Genomic DNA, 24458 nt, shown 5'->3' with positions numbered 1-24458 from the left:
TGAACACCAAGTGCCTTCCAGATTGCTACAACCGATATCCATTCCCGAGTGGAAGTGGGAGCGAGTTACAATGGATTTTGTTTCGGGGCTACCATTGTAACCAGGTAAAAAGGTAATTGTGGACAAATTGACCAAGACGACTCATTTTATCCCGATTCGAGTAGATTAATCTATGGATAAGTTTGTGGAGTTGCATATAAAAGAGATAGTTAGATTGCATGGAGTGCCTATATCTATAGTGTCTGATCGACACCCAAAATTTACTTTAAGATTCTGGAAGTCTTTTCACGAGGTATTAGATACTCGATTGAACTTCAGCACAACTTTTCATCCACAGACAAATGGGTAGTCAGAACGAACTATTCATATATTAGAGGATATGCTAAGGGACTGCATGATTGAATTTACAGGATCATGGGAAATTTATTTGCCTTTAGCATAATTTGCTTATAACAATAATTACCAATCGTGTATTAAGATGGCCATGTATGAAGCTTTATATGGGAGAAAATGTCGAACACCATTAAATTGGTTTGAACTAAAAGATCGAGACCTAGTTGACCTGGATTTGATAAAAGAAATGGAGGAAAAAGTGAAAATTATCCAGAGCAATCTAAAGATAGCCTCTGATTGCCAGAAGTCTCATAAAGTTTTAAAAAGAAAATAAATTTAATTTCAAGTAGGGAGACAAAGTATTTCTAAAAGTGTTGCATTGGAATAACGTTATAAGATTTAGACGTAAAGGAAAGTTTAGTCCGATATTTATTGGACCTTATGAGATCTTAAAAAGGGTCGGACCCGTAGCTTATCAATTAGCTTTGGCTTTGGATATGGGCAAGATTCACAATGTATTTCACGTATCGATGCTTAGAAGGTACATATCAAATCTATCCCATGTTATCACTCCTGAAGAGATAGAAATCCAGCCAGATTTATCTTATGAGGAAGAACCAGTTCGGATCTTGGAAAAGGAAAATAAGGAATTGCGTAACAAGAGTATTCCGTTAGTTAAAGTACTCTGGCATAATCATAAGGTAGAAGAATCCACTTGGGAAAGAGAGGAGGACTTGATGAAACAGTTTCCACACCTCTTCGTTTCATGTACTTCTTTAAATTTGGGGATGAATTTTCTTAAGAGACTTTATTGAAAAGATTTAAGAATTTGAGGATTTATTTGAAATATGACAAAAGAATGATAAAATGATTTGGAATAATATTTTAGGCTAAATTGTAACAATAGATGAATAAATAGGGTATTTTGGTCCTTTAATGGGGAAATAAATTTAAAATTGATCTTTAATAATATATTAAAGTAACGGAAAAATGGGAAAGTGAGTTAACCAAAAGTTATCTCCTTTCTTCTTCTTTCCCGTGGAAGAGCTTTTCTCTATAGCCAAAGGTAAGGTTTCATTTGGCTAGTTTTTTCTTTCGTTTTTGGTTGGTTTTTGAATCATGGGTAATATAGAGGCTTAAGGAAGAGTTAAACAAGATTAAAACTAAGAGATGAATGAAATATTTGAGATTTAGGAAAATGGTTTTTTGAATGATTTTTTAAGATATTAGTTTTTATTGATGTTTACTAGTATATTTGACTTGTCAATAAAGTAAATAAGAGATTAGAAGCATTGGATGGGTTTTAAAAACATGTTAGAAAAAATGGTATGATTCTTGGATTGAAGTGTTCCTTAAAGATGATAGATGTTATAAGTAGCTAAATGAAGTAAAGTTAGTTGGGATAAGTAAAGAAGAGTTTGATATTATTGCTGGAGGTAAAAATAGGAGAAATGGGCCAAATATGGGTAAATATCGGGCTAAAAATGGAAAATCTAGGTAAGGGTATCGATACTAGAAGAACAGTACCGGTACTATAGGCTTAAATTGAAAGAAATCAACTCAACAATATCGATACTGATTCAATTAGTATCGATACTCAGGTGGGTATCGATACCATGAGGAAGGTATCGATACCATTGATTTACAGTATGCAGAAATGGTATCGATATCGTAATAAAGTATCACTACCATAGTATAGAAGTATCGGTACTATGAGACAGATACCGATACCATGGATTCAGAATGTAGAAATGGTATCGATACTGAAGGGGAGTATCGGTACCACAATATAGAAGTATCGATACCATGGTAGGAGTATCGATACAATTGAATCATAAATTTTAAGATAGGGTGAGATTGTTATAGAAAATTTAATAATAGTACTTGTGATTATTGTTTAAGTATAAATGTTAGGGAATATACTAACATGTGGTATGGTATGTATCTTTAATGGATGCTTGTGTAGATCATAACCAAGCTCCAAAGTCAAGTCAGAACAAGGGCAAAGACAAAGTTACTAAATAGTTGGAAATCCTTAAAGCATACGAACGAGGCATACCAGGTGAGTGCATTTATTATGTACAATAAGAGTTATAAATTTGTGTGTTAAAAGTATATGTTACAATTGTATATAAGTACTATGTGTATTTTGGCACTATATGTGCAACCCACAGAATTCATCATAAGTTAATGAACAACTGTTTTGGCACTATGTGTGCAACCCACGAAATTCATCATAAGTTGACGAACAACCATTTTGGCACTATATGTGCAACCCACAGAATTCATCATAAGTTGATAAACAACCATTTTGGCACTATGTGTACAACCCGCGGAATTCATCATAAGTTTATGAACAACCGTTTTGGCACTATGTGTGCAAACCGCATAATTCATCATATGTTGATGAACAACCATTTAGGCACTATGTGTGCAACCCATGGTATTCATAATATGTTTATGAATGACCATATTGGCACTACGTGTGCATCTCAACGAAAGATAATGACTTGAAAGTAATGAATTAGTAATTGATTGAGATGAAATAATGATATATTGATATCATAGTACTAATATTCTTGCCTCACTAAGTAAATACTTAACGTGTGTTTATTTCACACGTAGGTTATTATACAAGCGGAGTAAGGAGATAATCTGACATCACCAAGCAAGGGTCGCCTCATTAGTAACTGTACGACATCCATGTCTACTTTTGATGTAATTATTTGGCATGTAATAGACTTAGCAAATATGCTCTGAAAAGTATTTGATTTACCATGATGTAAAATGATGAAATATTTGAACATTACTTTTTATTTACCTATGTAAGTTTTATAAATGTTTTAGTACCACTAAATTAAAATGTTTTATAAAAAAGAAACAAAATTTTACATATATTCAAATAAAGAAATGCTTTTAAAGTGATGTGACATTTGTATCTCGTGTACGGAAAGGTATACGAGAGATTAGTGTTACAATTAAAATAACTCGGATACTCAAATGATTAAAATACCCCTAAACCCCAAAAAGATTAAAATACCATGAACTTCAAGATGATTGAAGTAACCTCGAGTGTTCAAGTGACCTGAATATCCCAACAGATTGAAATAAGTGAATGTCTTTGGATAAATTCTAGAAACACCAACAAACTTATGGTGTATCATCCCTAAAGGTTATGGAGCATAACTCAAGTGTGCTAAGTATTCTTGATACTGATACATCCCAGAAATGTATAATACCATCAAATACATGATTGTATCATCTAGTTCCATTTAGTGGTGATTCTAAAAGTGACTAGTTCAACAAGTGTACTCAATATTAAGAAATGACTATTCATGAAGTATATCAGTCCGAAGTATTGACAAGTTTTACATGGTGTAGATCGGTTAGTACGATTTGTCTAAAAATCATGATAATTCAGAATATTGCAAACTACCATTTTACCCGTATTGGATTAAGTTACTAGGAATCCATCAGAAATTAAAATGTCTGGAATACTCATATTTGTCTTAATAATGGGAACACTTGTTATGTCAAAATCTTTAATAACTCTGATGCACAAGATTCTAGATGCCTTACTGATACTCAATTGCCTACAAAAATATCTAAATAATGTATAATCTTGATAAATCATTTCCCGAATGAAAGATGATCAGTTAGTTATCAAACCCCCTTTTATAGGGATCTTGATTCTAAAATTCTATTAAATTATAAAAGTTTCATGGTTCCCTACTAATAAATACCAAATATCTCCGAATAATATTTGGATCCTCTAGTGTGTTTCTTATGTGACATGTAAATGTTTTACCTATTTTAAACGTGATTTTCTGAAATCACTGATTTACTGGTTTATGAGCTATGATTATCTGAAATATGTTCTCTGGTTACATGTTTTCACTGTAAAATATGATCATTCCTGATTTATGGATCATAAAATGTATTGGTTACTACTTGATCTGTTTTATTGGGACCTTATCTGGGTAAGATACTGGAATATGGAGGTTTAGCTTGGTCAAACTAGTAATTCCTTATATAGGTTCAGACCGATCAAGCTGGTAATTCCTTACGGACCTAAGGTGACCCTTGGGTAGGCTACGAGGCCCCGAGAAACTTTCTTGGGTAGGCTCTCAGGCTCCAACGCACTCCCTTAGATAAATCATAGGACTGCATATGGTGTATGGGTGTAGGCCATTTACGTAATTTAAATAACTACATGTTCATTTTTACTATATACTACTGGATCATTATTTTGATATTAAAGTTATTGCTCAATATGATTTCTACTAGGTACTGTATGGGTATGCTAGAGTATGCAGGTTCAGCTCGGTCAAACTGATAATTCCTTATATAGGTTCAAATTGGTCGAGATGATAATTCCTTATGGACCTAAGGTGACCCTTGGGTAGGCTCCGAGGCCCCGAGAAACTTTCTTGGGTAGGCTCTCAAGCCCCAAGGCACTCCCTTAGGGTGACTCCTTTGCTATGTGCTTAGAGTAAGTCCATATGGATGCAGTTCTGGGGAAACTGCATAAAGGTATTCAGTTTGAGGGTTTTACTATGGTTTTAAAAATATGTTTTAAATTTTTACTGTTTTAAAAAGATATGTACCTTTTCACTGGTTTTGTGGGAACACACTAGACACCTTATTATGATCTCATGAACCTAGTCCTCTGAACTTTAAGCTTCATGTCGTTTATTACCTGAAATATCAGTGAAACCATCAGCTCATCATAAATATCAGTAGACGTTTGAATCAATAAGGAAAATTATGCTTGCCCTTTATCTGCATGTCCTTTAGCATCACTTGGTAGTTCTGTATTACTGAGCTTCCCAAAACTTACTCTTTTTACTAATCATTTCAGGTTAAAAGATTTGATCTAGTACATCTATCGACATCAGTAAAAGAGTTCCATTCGGCTTTGCTTGCAGAGTACGGTATCAGTGCAGTTAGGGGGCATGTAGGACACATTTGGTTTTTATAATGAGTATAAACACATATGCATTTAATTTTGTCTGTAATATATGAATAGTTTTCCGGACTTGTATTTTAATTATAAATTGTTTTATAATTTTATACATTTTAACAAAAAAATTAAATTTTTATGGGAATTTTACTGTGGGTCGCTCGGTGGCCCTAATGTGACACCCCAGATCGGATCGGATCACACGTATCGGTCTGAGGGGTTACAGAGATTCATGGGAAATGCTGGAGCCAGAGACGGGCGAAGTTCAAATTTTGCTTACACCAAGGGAGGATCCCGTTTCTATGCGCTCACTTGGGGTAATTGGTTGGAATTTGTTTGATCTATTAGTAAGAACGGAATGGATTGTTTTCAGTTTCTGACCCCTTTTTTCTGTTATTTTATGTTATTAGGCTCAATATATATCAAAACTAGTTAAGATATCCGGAATTACAATTGCTGCTTCAAGGATTAAGGCAAAGGCTACTTATGTGCATCTAATTTGTAAGAACTGTAAAAGTACTAGGGTGATTCCCTGCCGTTCAGATCTAGGTGGGGCAATTGTTCGGCGATCATGTGACCATATTCCACAGGTTTGTTCCTTGTAAAAAAATGAGTTGTTAACGTTACTTGTTTAGTATGAGAGATTTGATAGCAGTTATGGAATATATGTAGCCTGGAGAAGAAGCTTGCCCTGTTGATCCGTGGTTGGTGGTTCCTGATAGGAGCAAGTATGTTGATCAACAAACCTTGAAACTGCAAGAGAACCTAGAGGTAACGGTCTTGTTTTTAGGAGGAATAGTGTATGAAACAGATTATAGAATTTATTGGAATATGCATTCACGTTAAATTTGAAGGATGTACCCACTGGTGAGCTTCCTAGAAATATGTTGCTTTCAGTGGACCGACATCTGCTTCAAACAATTGTACCTGGGTCGAGGTTGACAATAATGGGAATTTATAGTATCTTTCAAGCTGCCAATTCATATACAAAGTAATTATCTATTTACTCTTAGTTGAATGTTTCACCCTATAGTTCGCCACTTATTTCTCTTCTAATTGGAATTCTATTTTGATCTGATTTCTGCAGCCATAAAGGTGCAGGTGCACTTTGACAGCCTTATATCAGGGTAGTGGGAATGGAAGAGACAAGTGAAGCAAGTTCCCGAGGACCTGCTACTCTCACGAAAGAAGAGGTAAATATCAGAGTGATCACGAATATTGTTTACTTAAGAGGTTGCATCTCCACTTTATTGCATATTTTCTCATTGGTTCATAATTTTTTTTTTTTTTTGCATTTGCATCGACTATATGCTTGATAATACTTTTGAATGTTACTTCGCTTGCAACTTATTTTTTAACTGAGTTGATTAATTTAATTTGTATGACTTGGATTTTTCTTCCCAATGTCTAAACTGAAGTTACAATGAATTCTCTTTTTCATCATCATTGTTATCTACATTATCTCTTGCAGGTAGAAGAATTCAAAAAAATTGCTTCAAATCAAGATACATATAAAGTCATATGCTCCAAGATTGATCCCTCTATATTTGGTCACGATGATGTCAAGAGGGCTGTTGCTTGTCTTCTATTTGGAGGAGCCAGGAAAGTAAGTTTCACATCTTCAACTTCTATCCTTCAATATTCCTAGTATCTACTGTCACCGTAACTTGCTTCATTAATGTGTAGAATTTGCCTGATGGGGTGAAGTTAAGAGGTGATATTAACGTGTTGCTTCTTGGTGATCCATCTACTGCCAAGTCACAGGTTAGTTACCCTGTTCTACATTTCATTTTAGGGTATTTATCCCGAATTTTTTAATTGAAGTTATTTCATACTATAGTTTCTTGTGCTTCTTGCACAATTCGGTGATTATTTTATGGTTACCTAGTACAGTTTCTCAAGTTTGTTGAGAAGACATCTCCAATAGCTGTTTATACTTCTGGAAAGGGCTCATCAGCTGCTGGTCTTACAGCTTCTGTTATTCGAGATAGTAGCTCCGTAAGTTCTTGGTGTGCTTTGGAATCTGGTGGAGATAATTTTGTTTTACTAGTTGCTTTATTTATAAGAAAAGTTCCCTCTGCCCTTTTAAATGCTAAAAAAAAGTTTCTCACGTTGTTCATGTATCTATGAAATTTCAGCGGGAGTTTTATCTTGAAGGAGGAGCCATGGTTTTGGAAGATGGAGGTGTTGTATGTATTGACGAGTTTGATAAGATGAGACCAGATGATAGGTAAGTTGAATTAATTTTAAAACCTGTTAGGCCTTCCTATTTATGATGCTTATGAGGTTTTTTCTCTGTATTGCCTAGAGTTGCTATCCATGAAGCTATAGAATGGCAGACAATATCCATTGCCAAAGCTGGAATTACAACTGTTCTCAATTCCAGAACTTCAGTGCTTACCGCTGCTAATCCTTCCTTCAGGACGTTATGACGATCTTAAGGTCTGTACCTGCACACTTTTCCATTTTTGTCAATTTCTCAAATTTATGCTTGGTATTCCTTTGGAGCAACTGACAAATGTTACCTTGAAGACTGCACAGGATAATATTGATTTGCAGACTACAATTCTGTCAAGATTTGACTTGATCTTCATTGTAAAGGATATAAGAATGTATGACCAAGACAACGTATTGTGGTTATTTTGCTCACCTTAGATTTCCTCTCTCGATGACAGTTCAAGAATTGCTTATCAGAACAATTATTTTTGATCGCTAAACAGTAATTCTTCTGTTTTAGTGCTCCAAGGATAAAACGAAAGCACAGATAGTTTTAACACTACTTCCAAGTGCTTCTACCAAGTTTGAATTCCATTAGTATCCTTTTACAGGTTATAGCAAGTCATGTCATAAAAGTTCATGCATCAGCTCAGACAGCATCCAATGACAGTAGAGCTCCTAAAGAAGAGAATTGGCTGAAAAGGTATATGTATAATAAAGTCGCTTCTTATTTTTGATAATTAAAGTGAAGGCACTTGAATATATCCAACATGTATGCTACACTTTATTTGCTGATAAATTTTATAGGTATATACAATATTGTCGAACAGAATGCCATCTTCGCCTTTCAGAAGCTGCATGTGCTAAACTCCAGAGTGATTATGTTGATATCAGAAGGGTATTCTCAAGCTTTAGCCATAAATGCTTATTTTTAGTTCCATTCCAAATTTAACTGGCAAAGGAGCCCTTAGCACCCATTAGCATGACAACTTCTCTGAAGTTGATTTTCAAATGATCTCAAGTTTTATGCTTACTAACATTAGTAATCAACATGGGTTACTATTGTAGGGAATGAGGCAGCAAGCAAATGAGACCGGAGAGAGTGCAGCAATTCTCATCACTGTGAGGCAGCTGGAGGCCATCATAAGGTTAAGCGAGGCTCTTGCAAAAATGAAATTGTAAGTGTCAGATCTAGCAAAATCATGTTAGATCGTGAATGCTTGAATTTAACTCAAATAGAAGTTAACTACTTAAGTAATTTGATAAATATCTACCGGCCTATTTTGATATAAATAGAATAAAATTTTTCCCTCTTTTAACAGTTTAAATATATTTCAGGTCACATGTTGCCACTGAAGGTGATGTAGCTGAAGCATTGAGACTTTGCAAAGTTTAATGGCAGTGCGCTTATCAACAGGGTTGAAGGACAAGAAGAGTACCTCAGTGATTCCAGCCCTTGCCTATTGATTCACAACAGCCAAAATTAGAAATATGGGCATTGATATTTCAAGCAAAATGAAGGATCAGAACAGGTAAACTACAATACAAGCATCCATGGCGTCCTGGTTTTCAACCCTCGAAGCCCTAGCAGCAGTCAGCATAAGGGTGTCGACGTCCACTCCGCTACCAAGCACTGAATTTTATATTTATATTATCAATAGATTAAAAAAAAAGCGAGCAAAACCAACCTCGATAAGGCTCGTGTCTACTGTTAGCTTGTTGAGGGTAAGAGTCCCAGTCTTATCACTGCACAGTATATCCATCCCTGCCATTTCTTCAATGGCAGTCGTCCTCTTAGTAATGGCTCCTTGTTCCGACAACCGATGGGACCCAATAGCCATTTTTACATACAAAATTGTAGGTATTGCGATTGGGGTCCCTCTTATGAGAAGCACCAACAGGTTGTCGATGTATCTCTATGGAAAAATTGAATGAATTGACGCAATTTATAATTAATTAATTATAAGTCATGTCATTTGTTAAATAATTTAATTTTTTGTTTAAAGTTTTAATAATTTAATTATATATATTCAATAATTCTATTCATGAAATATTAAATTTTTTTATGAAAAGGTTAACTTTTTTATCAAAATGATAAGTTTTTTAATCAAAGTTTAAATCATTTCATCGAAAGATCATAATCTTTTAGTTAATTTTTTCTCCTTATATATAGTTTAGTTTAGGCACAATGAGGCACAACACAAGTTTAGAACTTTGAAATAGAAAAAATTAGAAAATTCTTTTCAAATTTGTTTTTTCCGGTGAAAGAAAATGCAATATTGTGTTCGACTAATCATTACAGTTGTACTTATTGTTGTGATTATTTGTTGTTGTATCTTAAGAGATCGACGTCCAATGTTACTCAAAGCACTTAGGAGATGACGAATCTATCTTAAGATTGTTAGAAAAAAAAATGTTAATACAATATAAGAATATATAAGAATATTTATTATTATTATTTTTATCTCGAATTAACATTTCCTATGCTGAATCATGTACATCACTATTATCTCTATAGACACCCGTTTTTGTTCGGGTCTACAAAAATTTTAATTTATTATTAGTATATATATATTATTATTGTATTATTATTATTATTAAATATTTTATTACATATTTTATAGGCCAATGAGCCCAACAGATACAAACCCCAAGCCCAAGAACATTACAAAAATAGCCCATTATAGATGACCTAATTACAATATTTAACCCAGACCAGATCTAGGCCTACCCGGATCCAACCTGAGGCCCAGCAAGACCCGACCCGATTGTTATCCTAGGGTTTATAAAACCCTAAACCAAAAAAGTAACCACCGTCGACGAGGGAAGGTTGATTGTCTGCTGTCGGCGCGTGTGAGGCACGCGCCCGACTCTTCAGCACCCCAATCGACGAGTACATCCCACAATTCGGTTTCTCACTCGCGTGTGTTGCCTCCAATCATCCTGCCGCCTGCTGTCGTCATCTACAGTGGCCTGAAAATACCCAAATCAACCCAAAATTATCCTCAACAGTGAACCCATTAAAATATCATCCTAAATCCCGATTTTTCAGTATTTAATCCTACCAAATCATAAACAAACCATACCCTAAATCAGTAACCCATAATTTCCCTAAGCCCTAGATATCATCATCATCTCAACCAAATCCAACAAGCAACCAGAAATAAAAAGAAAAACTTGAGAGAAGGGGGCATGGGAACAACAAGAAGGAAATGGAGAAAAAACCAAAAAAATAGAAAGAAAAACCTTTGAAAAAAGGAAAACCACTCACTTTTTTGTTGATATATGGTCGATTGGGATCTCAGTTCTCATCGGAATCAAGGGTAAACCCCACTGAAGGTAAATATTTTGTTTTTTTGGGCTTGTGGGTTGCTTTCGGGTGAGGGTGTAGTGGTCTAGGGTTTTGGAGTTTGAATCGGTTCCATTTGCTCCCATTGTCGACGCCGTAAGTGGCGGTTGTGGGGCTTGCTTCTCCATTCTTCTGATAGAAAAGAAAGAAATAAAAGTAGAGAGTGAAAGAGGCGGGTGAGGGTTGAAATGTCACAGGGTTTCGAAATAACCTTTAAATGGGATATATTCCAACTTCCAAGTGACGTCGTTTAAGCCAAAAGGGATTTGTGTTTTTTGGAAAATGGTACAATATCATTTTAGGTCCCTCTATCTTTGTAATGGATGTAATCAGATCACTTAATGAAGTTTCATTCTTCCATTTCAAGCACCTTATTTGTTTAGTGTTTTATTTTAGACTGTATTATATCTTTTTAAATGTTTAGATATCTAGTTGTAAATTTTAATTAGTTTTCATTTGGTCATCAGTTAATGATTTCTCTTTATTTTTATTTTGGACTTAATTTTTGTTTATCTTTCATTTTGATCATTATTTGTTCACTAATGGGTTTAGGGTGAATACTTTGTTTTGAGCTCTGATTTATGATTAAGTTCATTTTAGTCATCATTTTTAGAGCTTTAGGGTGCGTTTGGTTATGACAGCTTGGCGACTCTACTGGGAATTTTTTTTAGAGTCAGGCTGTAAATCGCTTATATATTGTCGTTTGGTGAAAATTATGAGTTCGAGTCTTTAGTTAACTTATGATTCAGTTATTGAAGTTTTTAATTGCTTCATTTTTAATTGTCATACTAACATTTGAGTTTTTTGCTTTCATATCTTTTCAAGTTTTGTCGAGTTTTTGTCTTTTCCGTTTTGAGTCGAAGGTAAGTGCACTCCTCCTCACACACATCACGTGCATTTGTATAACATAAGCTCTAGACACGAGTTTTGATTCAAATTAATCGGGGTGAATGCTTTACTCTCGTAATAATTTATTCTTCATATAAGTTTTAGCAAATAACCCATGGGATATATACCTTATACATTTGTAGGGATTTATTCCTCGTATGGGTAGAAGGTAGTGAATCCCCTCGAATTGAACTCGTTCCGTTCGAAACCTGTAATGGGTGAGGATCAAGGGTCTAGAAGCCTAAGGGGGTACCGATATCAAGGATAATTTGAGTACCCTCTTTCTCATAGAGCTGAAACCATGCAAACAGTGAACCGTAGAACGGTCACCATAGGTATAGACATGTCGGACCTCTGTCTGTTAGTAGGTACCCGAAATAAGTGTACACAAAGTAGAAGCGTTTCTAAACCCTTACCTTTTGTTTTAAGTCCGTAGAATATATTTGTTCTTTGCGAATAAAAGCATGCGAACTGGATACCACGCGGTTATGATTAATTTCATTTTGGGTAGATAGCAGGTCTGATAGGAATGTTATTTAATAAAAAACATGTTCGGGTAGATATCTTGATGGGTTAGGTTTTTTTATTCATCTTTTAATAACATTTTATCGATTATCTTATCTGTACTAACTAATTTCTTTTCGTTTGTTTATATACACTAACTTATTTATTTTGTTTGTGTCATTTTTCATCATTCTTTGCATTGAATTACATCGTCATGACATAATGCAAAAATGTTAATCTGCAAGGGAATATTCGAGAGAAAATTTTCACAAGAAGATATAAAAATTTTCAATCAAGCATTCGTATACACAAACATGCGTCGAAGGCTAAAAGGAGTCAAGTGTGCAAGAATGAGAATTACTCGAAGATCGTGCAACATTCGAGACTGAAATTATGATCCACTGATTCGAGGAGTAATCCAACAGTGGAATCTTATCTACAATCATGTCATCACTGGTCATCAATGAGCAACGCACTGACTTCAGCACCGTCGGGGCATTAACAGAGTCAGGTTATAGAGCGCTTGAGGGGCATCATTTTTAAGGATGAAGATCCGAGGTGAAGCAGTGATCCACTTCAGACTCAACATTTGAGCGAAGGAATGTCTGTAAAGTGGATTGTCTTGTAATGTGAAGGTTTTTATCTCTGGTGAAAATTGTTCTATGATATTCATCGTTGGGATCAACATTTTCACATCTACATTTGTATCTTTGCATTTTGCATAGTATTCATTTAAACATTTTCATGCATTAAATCATGGGGAACTTTGAAGAATCGCTTCTAACTTTGCAATTGCATTCACACGGTATTAAAAATGGATGCAAAATTTGAGGAATTGAAGAAAGAGATGGAAGAGAGTTTGAAAAATATGTGAGCAGAGTGGGAGGTTAAAATAGAGCATATGCAAAAGATCACCATGGATCTATCTTGCAAAACTAAAAAGACATATTTGGCCAAATGGTATAAAAAATGGCTGAGCTCAACCAAGGAATAGACAAAGAGAAGATTTCCTTGACCTATGAAACAATTGAATATGTGAAGGCACAAGCTAGTTCACAACTACTTATCTCGCCCAACATGATTCCTAACCACCAAATAGGCTTCTCCGCCACTAAAACTCGTGCAACTGTGTTAGGTATTTGGGGTAATTCTATTGATCATAGCATATATGTTACTAAGGTGACAAGAAGAGCCAAGAACGAGATCCCAGAGAATTTGAAACAGTAGTGTAGAGAGACATTCCAGGGAATAAGAGGACAGAGCTCTAACAAAGGGATGGATGCAACAGAACTAGTTCTTGATCTGGTGGTTCCGCCCAAATTTAAGATGCTCGACTTTGTGAAGTAAAATAGAACCAGTTGCCCCAATGCACATCTCACGATGTTTATCCGAAGGATGACTGGATACAACAACAATGATCAGATGTTGATCCACTGCTTCCAATACATTTTGACTGGACCCGCTTCTAGGTGGTATAACCAATTGAGTCGTGCCCAAATTTGATCTTGGAAGGATTTGGCTAGTGCATTTCTGGGCCAATACAAACACATAACTGATATGGCCCCCGATCAAACAACGCTTCAAAATATGGAGATGAAGAATGATGAGAGCTTTCGACAAAACGCACAACGATAGAGGGATGTCACATCTCAAGTGCATCCACCAATGACTGAAAGAGAGTTCATCACTCTAATCATCGATATATTAAAGTCTCCATATATCGACTACATGATAGGTGCTGCCACCAAGAGTTTCTATGACATCATCATGTGTGGAGAAATGATCGAGAGAGCTGTCAAGAATGGCCAGATTTGAGTCACTAGCAATACTAATAGTGAGGAAGGAGCTGATATCAACATAGTGGGATCTTATCTAGCTAATCTGGGGACCAAACCTCATAAGGCATTTTGTCACATCAATCCAATTCCAATGACATATGAGGAATTGCTCCCAACGCTAGTTGAGAAGAACTTTGTGACTCCAGTTCATTCCAAACCAAAAGAGACCCCATATCTTGAAGGCCATGATATTAATTCCATATGCAACTATCACATTGGGAGCTCAGGGCACACCACTGAGAATTATAGGACATTGAAGCACAAGGTCCAAGATCTGATCTAGTCAGGGGCATTAACGTTCAATGTGTGATGGGGCATTCTGATCAGGAGTCGACTGGGGCATCCATCAGGAGCTTTGTTGCATTCTCATGCATGTCATCTTGTTTTAATTTGTTTTTCTTTTTCTACTTTTCATGCTTAAATGTTTGTAAACCACTTGAATTTTGAATACTTTCAATAAAATGCTTCATTCTTAGGAAATGAGCAATGAGCAAATTCTAATTTTGAATTGTTTGAATATTATCTTAATTAAAAGCTTTTTAATAATTGAGGTTGTAAATATTTGACAAATGATAAGATTAAACCCCAGCAAAAACAAGGACCCCTTGATCCTAATCCAAAGTTATACCAGACTATATACCCTTTTCTTTCAGGGACCGAACTAGTTTTCTCCTCGCATGTACAATCAATCATTTTGGCAGTCTGGTATGTGTCAGGAGCGGACAAAATGGGCCAACTAGCACATGGGATTGTAAAGCAAATTAGTTTCTACTTCTGTTGATGACTTTAAATGATTATCATGATATTCTCAGATGGAATGGTCAAGTAGATGAATCTAGTTTAAGCCAGTTACTTGGAAATTGAACTTTAACGATGAGATTTTTTAACCTTCAACAAACACCAAGACTATAACAGGTTTTCCTCAACAAGCTTAAGAAATGGAATCCGTATACCCAAAATATTATATATATATATATATATATATATATATATATATATATATATATATATATATATATATATATATATACATAATAAAACTGAGTTATTCCGCTAAAGCAATTGGTTATAGAGGAAACTCGAAAGCCATGGCTTTATGAATAGATTATGTTCAAACCATGACATTGATCGGGTACTTGGCAATCCGGTGTATGCTCCACTTTGGTTGTCAAGTCGAAGACTTTGTGACGACATGAATCCTTCAGCTAGCTTGATAAAGGCAATTATAAAATATATGTACAATACAGCTGAATTCAGTTAGCCAAACATGGAAAATTAAATCAAATCTATTAAATAAAAGGAGTTTCGATGAATATGGACTAAGGGAGTTGAGGAACACATGTTATGGTCAACTTCACACGAGTACTCAGAAATCTCATTTTTAGACCTATATTTCTGCACTATCTTGACTAGAGGAGCCTACGAAGCTTGAACAAATGGAAGATTTCAGAGAACTGAAACAAAAGTGTTCTAAAGAATCTAGCAATTGACTATGCTAGTTGTGACATTTTGTCTGCCTTCGATCAAAATGCCAAACCACTAAAAAATACATGTCATGATCTTCACGATGACCAAATCTATGAAACAAACCTTAGAGTTTAGGTAACTAACCTCGAAATCAACCTTTCAATCTTGATATTTGTCAAAGATTTACAGCTAGCAAAGATTAAAAGAACAATTAATTCTTTTGATATTCAACGAACTCATGTTTTATGATTTGTTTCAATTGTGAAACCTAGAAGGAGGCAATATTTTTCAAAATTCCTTTCGATATTTTTCAAAATTTTGAAAATGTAAAGGAAGAAAAACATTTTCAAACAAGATAGGTTCTCTAGAAGTATCTTGGAATTCGAATCTCAAGATCGAAGCTAGGGCAAGAGAAGCCAAATTTTTGGGGCAAAATTTGATGGGACAAGGAAAACAAATTGTCTCAGGTCGAGGTTTGCAAGAGTACACCCTAGTGGAAATGAAGACAACCTGAATCAATGATAGAGTGAAGACTGCTCTCACAATCATTCGCCTTACAGATTGAGAAAAACATACATCAACACATAAATACATACACACACATACATACATGATACATAAAATTTACATCAAACATTTATCATCATGTGTATTAAAGACATTTTTCTCCTCACTTGAGGACAAATTCAATAAAAATCAAATAAATTTCATCTTGACATCCATCATAACATCCAAGATAGTCAGTAAAAAATGTATCATTTTGATCTCTCAGGAAATCAAAGCTCGGAAATGACCAGATGTCTCTAACTTGAAGAAACAATGATTTGACTTCCCGAAGTCAACAATCAAGACATTTCCCCCACAAGCAAGAACAAGCAAACTGTCAATCAACCTTGAGATTATTTTCTTAAAAACAAATTTTGTCTCATTTGAGATAGTTTCATTCAAAAACAAATTTTGTCTTGCTTGAGACAATTTCTTTAGAAAACAAATTTTGTCTCGCTTGAGACATTTTTCCTTTGAGATACAAATTTTGAATTTGTTTCACATTAAACAAAGTTTATCTCACTTGAGATCGTTTTTTTAAAACAAACTTTGTCTCGCTTGAGACAATTTATCTAAAAACAAATTTTATCTCGCTTGAGACAATTTCTCTAAAAACGAATGTTTTCTCACTTGAGATAATTTTCCAAATTATGAATTTGTTTCACTGAAAACAAACCATCATCTTTGAGTCATTTCTTTTGAAACAAAAGATCTTTGAGTCTATTTCTTTTGAAACAAAAATTTGTCTCTCTTGAGACAGTTTTTTGTAAAAAAAACCTTTGAGATCGTTTCCATTGAAACAAATTTTGTCTCCATTGAGGCAGGTTTTCTGAAAACACAAAATCTTTGAGTCTATTTACATTGAAACAAAACCATCTTTGAGTCATTTCATTGAAACAAATTTTTTCTCACTTGAGACAGATTTTTTTGACACACATCATTGAGTTGGTTTTTCTTGAAACCATTATCCCTACAGATGGTCTGCCCTCCTCATCATATAGGAGTTGTGTCACCCCAGATAACCAGCCATCCTCATCACGTAGAAACCGTGTTATCGCCTTTCCTAAAGATGGCCATAACTCTTCATCATGTATGAGTCGTGTCATCCCCCGACCAGACCTCCTCATCACGTAGGAGCCGTGTCACACCAGATAACCAGCCGTGCTCATCACGTAGGAACCGTGTTATCACCCTCCCTAAAGATGGTCAGAACTCTTCATCACGTATGAGTTGTGTCATCCACCGACCAGACCTCCTCATCACGTAAGAGCCATGTCACCACTAGATAACTAGTCGTCCTTATCACGTAGGAACCGAGTTATCACCATTCCTAAAGATGGCCATAACTCTTCATCACGTATGAACAGTGTCATCCCCTGACCAGATCTCCTCATCACGTAAGAGCTGTATCACCCTTATATGACCAGACCTCTTCATCGCGTATGAGACGTGTCGTCCCTTCAACAAACACATATCAAATTTTTATATAAAAAAAAGAGAACCAGACAAAAATTGTTGTTTTTTTTCGTCTTTGCACTATTCTTGTTAACACACTAATGTACAAAGAGGGGCAGTTGTATACACCCGTTTTTATCCGGGTCTACAAAAATTTTAATTTATTATTAGTATATATATTATTATTATTGCATTACTATTATTATTATTAAATATTTTATTACATATTTTACAGGCCAATGAGCCCAACAAATACAAATCCCAGGCCCAAGGACATTACAAAATATCCCATTATAGATGACCCAATTACAATATTTAACCCAGACCAGATCCAGGCCTACCCGGATCCGACCCGAGGCCCAGCAAGACTCGACCCGATTGCTATTCTAGGGTTTATAAAACCCTAAACAAGAAAAGCAGCCACCGCCGACGAGGGAAGGTTGATTGTCTACTGCCGGCGCATGTGAGGCACGTGCCCGACTCTTTAGCACCCCAATCGGCGCGTGCATCCCACAATTCGGTTTCTCACTCGCGTGTGTTACCTCCGATCACCCTACCGCCTGCTGTCGTCATCTATAGTGGCCAGAAAATACCCAACCAAAAATATCCTCAACAGTGAACCCATTAAAATATCATCCTAAATCCCAATTTTTTCGGGATTCAATCCTACCAAATCAGAAACAAACCATACCCTAAATCAATAACCCATGATTTCCCTAAGCCCTAGATATCATCATCATCTTAACCAAATCCAACAAGCAACCATAAATAAAAAGAAAAACCCGAGAGAATGGGGCATGGGAAGAACATGGAGGAAATGGAGAAAAAACCAAAAAAATAGAAAGAAAAACCTTTGAAAAAACAGGAAAACCACTTATCTTTTTTGTTGATATCTGGTCGACTGAGATCTCAGTTCTCATCGGAATCAAGGGTAAACCCCACTGAAGGTAAATATTTTGTTTTTCTGGGCTTACGGGTTGATTTCGGGTGAGGATGTAGAGGCCTATGGTTTTGGGGTTTGAATCGATTTTATTTGTCCCCATTGTCGAAGCCATATGTGGCGGTTGTGGGGCATGCTTCTCTATTCTTCTGATAGGAAAGAAAGAAAGGGAAGTAGAGAGTGAAAGGGGGTGAGGGTTGAAATGGTATAGGGTTTCGAAATAACCCTTAAATGGGATATATTTCAACTGCCAAGTGACGCCGTTTAGGCCAAGAGGGATTTGCGTTTTTTTGAAAATGGTACAATATCATTTTAGGTCCCTCTATCTTTGTAATGGATATAATCAGATCACTTAATGAAGTTTCATTCTTCCATTTCAAGCACCTTATTTGTTTAGTGTTTTATTTTAGATTGTATTATATCTTTTTAAATGTTTAGATATCTAGCTGTAAATTGTACTTAGTTTTCATTTGGTCATCAGTTAATGATTTCTATTTATTTTATTTTGGACTTAATTTTTGTTTATCTTTCATTTTGATCACTATTTGTTCACTAATGGGTTTAGGGTTAATACTTTGTTTTGAGCTCTGATTTATGATTAAGTTCATTTTAGTTATCATTTTTAGAGCTTTAGTGTTCGAGTTTATTTCCATTAGGTCCTTACCTGTTTTATAAATATGTTTTGTTTTATGTATATTATTGTCTATTGATTTGTGATTTAGTTCATTTAGGTCCTTATTTGTGTATTAATTAAATTATTAGCATTTATAATATGGAATCTGAATTTGTTTGACTTTTGTTTTAGACCCTAAATAATATTTTTAAAGGTTGATATTTAATTTGTATTATGGGTTTTATATTTTAATTTGAGTTCATTTGGTCATCACTGTTGATTTTACAAGTAAATTGCATGGGTATACCTGTTTATATTTTATTACTTTATTTGTTTATAAATTAATCATCTTATTGTGTTGCTTTAGTTTTTTCCTTATTATTATTCTAAACCATTTAAGTAATATTTTGTTTATTCATTTTTGTGTATTTATTATTACGTTACATGTAAATATATTTGCTTGGTATTCCATAATTCTTGAAGAAACCGATTATCCGCATATATTATGCTCATATTAATTAATCTTGTGTCAGTGTTTTATGTATCTCTCGTATTCGATTAAATGTTTAAATTAACTCGAATGTTTTTTCAAGAACACCGATTTGTAGAATGAGCGTAGAAAGTATCAATTGGTCGAAGTGATGCGATTCAATACGACATTTTAACAAAATGTAAACTTTAAATAAATTAATTTTATTTGTGCTCATTAATTCATATAGTATTTTAAATTGTATAAATTCAATGTGTTTCTTTGTAGCGATTCATTTTATGAAAAGATTGATTTTCATTTATTTTCGATTCGCTTTTTATCGAAGAGGGAATATTCTTTACATATAAGAAATAGTCAAAATAGCTCTCTCGACGGAGGATTGCAAATCTCGAGATTTCTTTTCGAATTAAAGAATTTTCTCTAATTAATTAATTCGAAGCAAATTAATTATATTTCAATAAATGAATTATATTTTAACTTTATATTTCATTCCTAAATTTCATTACTACGACAATGTGTAAGCGAGTTTATTACCAATTTTGGGCGTTGTGGAGGTGCTTACCATTCCCAGCACGTAACCGACTTCCGAACCCATTTTAATCGAATCTTTGATGACAAAGACCAATTTTTTCTTAAAACTATTTTTTTTTCTTAAATTTGTTTTTAAAAGACGTTTTTAGGTATTCGACCTACCTAACCCACCTTTTCAATTTAATTCTAATTAATTCTAAATCATCAATTTTTTCAAATTAATGTTATAATCGTTTTTAAAATAATATTTTAATTGTTTTCCTAGAAAATGGTTAAGACAAACTCAATCACCATTTCGATACCAATAGAGACTATACAAAAGTTACCAATGGATGTCAACATCTGTTGAAAGTGACCGACATTGCTGGTGCTGTCAACAAGGTGAGCAGCCTTGCCAAAGAAAGAATGGAGACCGGTGGCGATAACGACGACGTCGATCTCGCCTTGTTTGCAGGTGGAACCAGAGAAGACGTGATCACCGGGATTCTTTGTGACGGGTAGGGACTCACCAGTGAGAGCTGCCTGATCGATTTTGAGAACATCGCCCTCCAAGAGACGAGCATCTGCCTGTATAATGTCTCATTGTTTAACACTAATTATATCTCCAGGTACGAAAATTGATGCCTCTTGTTCGCTCCATTTCCCGTCTCTCAACACCTACAGAGTGAACCGTGGTGTTGATCAATGAAATCTCAAATATTGGTGCAAAACGAACAAATAAGTAAATAGATATATACCTTTGTTTTGGATGCTAGACCTGCCATCATAAGTAGCAGCGGCATTGCCGGCGCTGTTTTCCTCTACAAAACTAATGGTTGAATTGATTAAAACCAAAGTAACAATACCAACGAAATCTAGCCAGTTGGGAGGCTTGCCTCCGCCATTGGCCAAAACAATGGCCATGGTGGCGGCAGCCTCCATCACCCACGAAAGCGGATTCCACATAAACCCTAAGATCTTTAGGATTTTGCTCTCTCTTTTCTCTTCAAGCTTGTTAGGACCGAAAATGCTCAGCCTCTTCTCTCCTTCTTCTGTTGTCAAACCTTCTCTCGTACATCTCAACACTTTAAAAACTTCTTCCACTAGGATTTTCTTCTACACGCACTTTTAGTTTCCTTTAGGGTGGGGGAGGGGAAAATAGGAACGAAAGCTAACATGCATGCAAAAAAAAAGGTATCTTTTTTATTTGCAAACGAAAGCTAACATGCAAAAGGGAAAAAAAGGAACAAGACCAACGGTTTCTTTTTTTATCTGCTCAAATGAAATATCATCATGGAAGCCATTGGATACACACGAATGAAAAACAAAGAGTCGATTGCAAGAAGAAGTCTTCGTCTACAAGGAAGAAAGAAGAAAACTCTTGAACCAAAAGCCTTATTTCCCCTTTGTTCTTTTTTTTTTTTTTCCTGAGTTTCTTCTTTCTTTATTAGGTCTAACGTCAGACTTCCCTGTCATCCTCCATAAGACAGGGATGAATGTAATGAATGAGACACTACAACAAAAGTGTTCTTAAGCGGCGTTTGGAGAGCAAACGCCATAATAATTTTGAATATAGCGGCGTTTATATTATGAACGCCGCCAAATGATACTTTAGCTGCATTTGTTGCAAAATCGCCTCAATAGAATGGTAATTTAGCGGCGTTTATGGCACAAACGCTGGTATAGAGTTATTTATAGTGGCATTTTATCAACAAACCCCGTAAAAGATTAGTCATTTAGTGGTATTTTTATAAAAACGCCGCTACAGAGTAGTAATAGTGCAGCGTTTTTTGATTAACGCCGCAATATGGTTGTTTATAGTGGCGATTTTCAAAAATGCTGCAATATGCTTCATCAATATGTGATACTTTAGCTGCGTTTTTTGTACAAACGCTGCAATATAGTATACATATAGTGGCGTTTTTCCAAAAAAACGCCACAATAGAGAAGAATTTTGCAGCGTTTTACGCCAAACACCGCAATATAGTGGTAATTTAGCGGCGTTTATACCACAAATGCCATAATAGAATGATAAATTAGCGGCATTTATATCTCAAACGCCGCAATAAATAATGCTTTAGTGTCGTTTTTAGACAAACGCCATAATAGTGTTACTCAATAGTGGCATTTTTTTGTATAAACGCCGCAAAAAATATGTGATATAGTGGCGTTTTTTTAAAATGCCGCAAATTATTAAATATACGGTCCTCCTTTTTCTCCTACCCAAACCCTAAAATCATTTCAACTCTTCTTCCCTCAAAGCTTCTTCTCTGGTACAACAACATGCTGAGCACGATTCCAAGCGACGTCGTCTTTTGAATCTCCCGACGATCAAATCAGCCCTCTGACCGAGGAACTATAACACAATTGCACGGTTTGATCCCTCTTATCAGTAATGATATTTCATTTTTGTTTTTGTTGGTAATCTGAAAATGGGGGAAAACCTAGAAAGCTAATGTATTGGAGAAAAAAAGGAGCAGGTGTTGCGTTGAGTAGGAGAAATTATCGTAGGAATGTCTACGTGGCATATTTGCTCTGATGATGGATCAAATTATCATTGGGAGGCTATTGGTCCGGTCTCGCTGTCGAAACTCGATGATGAGCCGAAAGGAACTTCTATTGCTCCATACCCTCCATGGTCGATCTCCTAGTTGAAGGTAATAATCTATAAATCTTTAAGTCGCTATGCTATATATACTATTTTTCTACGGTCAGTAAAATTTCATAGATCGTACGCATGTAGGATCTTCGAAGCTTATTGAGAACGATGATAGAGGAGTGGATAAATACCCGATGTTTAGAACCGAATTTGGTAACTCTGTGGCATTGAAAGAATCTTCAATTGCAAAAGCAGTATCTATCCTCAATGAAGACGACGTTGCCTCAACTGTTACTCCAAGTAAACACTTATATCATCTATTTAAATTTAATTTAATGTTTGATTTAGTTCCCAAGCAACATCCAACCAAGTTTTATAGTGTAGATGGAAGGTCGTTATCTGTTTCAAGTGAAGCACTGAAGCGCGCAAAGAGTCTTCTTGGTGAACCGGAGATTGGGGATTTATTTGGTGAAATGGATGAAGAGTTTCTCCATATAGAGTTTACAGGGAGAAAAAACTTAACGATGCATCGTCAAACAAGGAAAATAACTTTCCTACGTCCTTTCCCCAAGAAGGAGCACAACTAAATATATTCTAGTGAACAATATGATGAAAAAATAGTTGATGCATAACTTTAATGTTTCTAAATTTTATTGTATTGCCTCTACTGTTAAGTATATTTATGCGTAACTTATGGCTTAATTGAAATGTATGGTTGTTAGTAATTAGGTTAAACAACAAGAGGAGTAAATTTATGTACTTATGTAGAGCATAAATTAAATATTTATAAAATATTTGATTTTATATAAATCAATGTATTTAGCAGCGTTTGTATAAAAAAACCACGCTATATAACTCACCTTTTGTGGCGTTTGTATAAAAAATGTAGAGTACAAATGAAATATGTAAAATCATTTAATTTTATCTAAATAAAGGTAAATAGCGGCGTTTGTATCCATAAACACCGCAATAGATTAGCACTGTAGAGGCGTTTTAATATAAACGCCGCAAAAGAGTTGGACTATAGTGGTGTTTTCATAGAAACGCCGCAAAATATTAGTAATTTAGCAGCGTTTTTACAAAAACGCCGCAATAGGTTCCACATATAGCGGCGTTTTGCTAACAAACGCCGTAAATGATTTGTACTTTAGTGGCGTTTTGACAAAAAACGCCGCAAAGGTTTTTAACATTAGTTGCGTTTTTAATTAAAAACGCCGCAATTGGTTACCCTTCAGTGGCGTTTGCATATTTAAACGCCGCAAAGTCCGTTTTAATTCTCCTCTAGCCCTAGCCCTCTTTTCCATCACTATTATCCGTTCCCTCACGCCAATTACAGAAGCCATCTCCTTCACTGCGCACAGCTTCCTTCGCCTCTAACGTCATCGCAAGTAGTACACCATTCTTCGGTCGATAAGTAAAATCCCAAATCCAACCCAGCATTTCTTAACCCTTCTTCCCTTGTTTCCCTTCGATTTCTCTCTGATTTCAGACTCGGATAAAAAATTACGCGACGAAAATGAGAAGCTTTTCGCGATACCCAAGTTAGGCTTTCTTTCTCTTAGTAGTTGATTCAACGTGATGAATTTTGTAATGCGTAGTCCATAGCTCTACGTAGCCTTACGATTAGCATTTCATTTATTGCAGCAAAGTCTTGTATAAACAAACCTTTCGTAACTGATAGACCTATGATTCCAGATTGAAAATCTATTTTAATTGCTTTTAAGTTGTGTTTTTTTACTGGAAGCC

The 24458-nt window shown here is 35.2% G+C and overlaps 2 pseudogenes; one reads left to right on the top strand and one right to left on the bottom strand.

Annotated features, from left to right (window-relative positions):
* The first annotated feature begins 4835 nt into the window (after window positions 1-4835).
* On the top strand, window positions 4836-8909 carry LOC120166224 (annotated as a pseudogene).
* Window position 8910: 1 nt separating this feature from the next.
* On the bottom strand, window positions 8911-21589 carry LOC120166223 (annotated as a pseudogene).
* Between the last annotated feature and the right edge of the window lie 2869 nt (window positions 21590-24458).

The sequence above is a fragment of the Hibiscus syriacus genome, unplaced genomic scaffold, assembly GCF_006381635.1.
Source record: "Hibiscus syriacus cultivar Baekdansim isolate YM2019G1 unplaced genomic scaffold, ASM638163v2 tig00111633_pilon, whole genome shotgun sequence".
NCBI lineage: Eukaryota > Viridiplantae > Streptophyta > Magnoliopsida > Malvales > Malvaceae > Hibiscus > Hibiscus syriacus.
Note: the sequence above shows the minus strand (reverse complement) of the source record. Positions and strands in the feature narration are given on the sequence as shown.